We start from the raw sequence: 1,488 nt of genomic DNA on the forward strand, positions 1-1,488 counted from the left end.
AGACTGGGATGGAATTCCTGCCAGCCCAGAAGGTGGGTGGGAGTGAGGAATCACTGCACCTCCATTCACCAAGAGGGTGTGGGGTATAAGAGTAACAAGGGGAATATCACACTCTTCCAGACGTTGGTGTCCAGAATGTCCTTGGGGTTCGTGGCAAGTGAAGCCTATTCTAAGTCCTTGGAATCTAGCAGAACGTTGTTGCTTTAAATATCCAAGATGGTTGAACCGATTGTAAACATTCAAAATGGCTGCGCACTCCAGACAGGCAAAAGTCCACAGCTCAGCCTGCCTTCCTCTTCACTGATTCCCCTTTTATTTACCAGCCACCAGTGCAGTCCTCTGTGCATTCCCTGGCTAGCAGGGATGATTTTTAAGTTAATTCTTAGGTCCTAACAGCACTCAGCAATAAACAAGATGTCTGTGCCATCAGGATCGTGGACATATATCTCATTTATTTTGGTGTTTTCCTTCAAACTCATCTACTAGTTGGAATTTAGTCCACTTCTATTTCCCTTCAAAGCTCAGGGCTCCAGCATTATCTTCTGCATCTGTGTTAATTGGTCCCCCTTTTCTTTGTTGAAGAGGGTCTGTGCAGTCTGTCTGCCTATTCCAACATCTTACCCCACTTAAAAACGTTTTTTAAAGAATACATTCAGACTTTTGGTAAGATGGAGGAATAGGCAGACAAGCGACACAGATCCTCTTCAACAAGGAAAAGAAAAACCAATTGACAGACATACAGAAGAAAATCCTGGAGCCCTGAGCTTTGAAAGGAATTATGCAGAAGTGGATTAGGCACCAACTAGTGGAAAAACCTGAATGAAAACAGTGAGTAGAGATGGTCAGAGCTGTGGACTGTCAGCTACTCTGATGGGACCAACAGCTGAATATTTCCAAGTGGTGTTGGGACCTGAGAATTAACCTAAAGATCAACCCTGGTCACCAATGGCTGCAGGGATGACTGCACTGGTGGCCTATCACTAAGAAGCGAAACAGCAAGAAGGAAGACAACCATTTTGATTTTTTACATGTGGCAGCCATTTTGGATATTTAAAGTGACCAATGGCACAACTATTTGGAATGTTTACAAGTGGCAGCAATTTTGGATATTTAAAGTGACCAAGGGTGCAGCCATTTTGAATCTTTACAAGTGGCAACCATTTTGGATTTTAAAGTGAGAGCATTCTCATTTGGATTCCAGGGACCTAAGAATAGGCTCTGTTTGCCAAGGACGGCAGGGACATACCATAGGCTGACAACAGGAAAGGAGATAGGTGGTGAGTGTATAAGTGCTGTCAACTAGTGAACAGAGGAGAACAGTACCCTGCTTGCACAGATAACATAAAAACAAAATGAAGAAAATGAAAACCGTGGGAGAGTCATTCCAACATACAATCACCAATTAAATATAAACACAGAAACATCACAATGCCTCAGAGACAACAGAGCATCACAGTCCACACAAAGAAGCAAGATAAAACAGGAGAA

The sequence above is a fragment of the Orycteropus afer genome, unplaced genomic scaffold (genome assembly GCF_000298275.1).
Source record: "Orycteropus afer afer isolate SDZICR_OR568_19922 unplaced genomic scaffold, OryAfe1.0 scaffold00360, whole genome shotgun sequence".
Lineage (NCBI taxonomy): Eukaryota > Metazoa > Chordata > Mammalia > Tubulidentata > Orycteropodidae > Orycteropus > Orycteropus afer.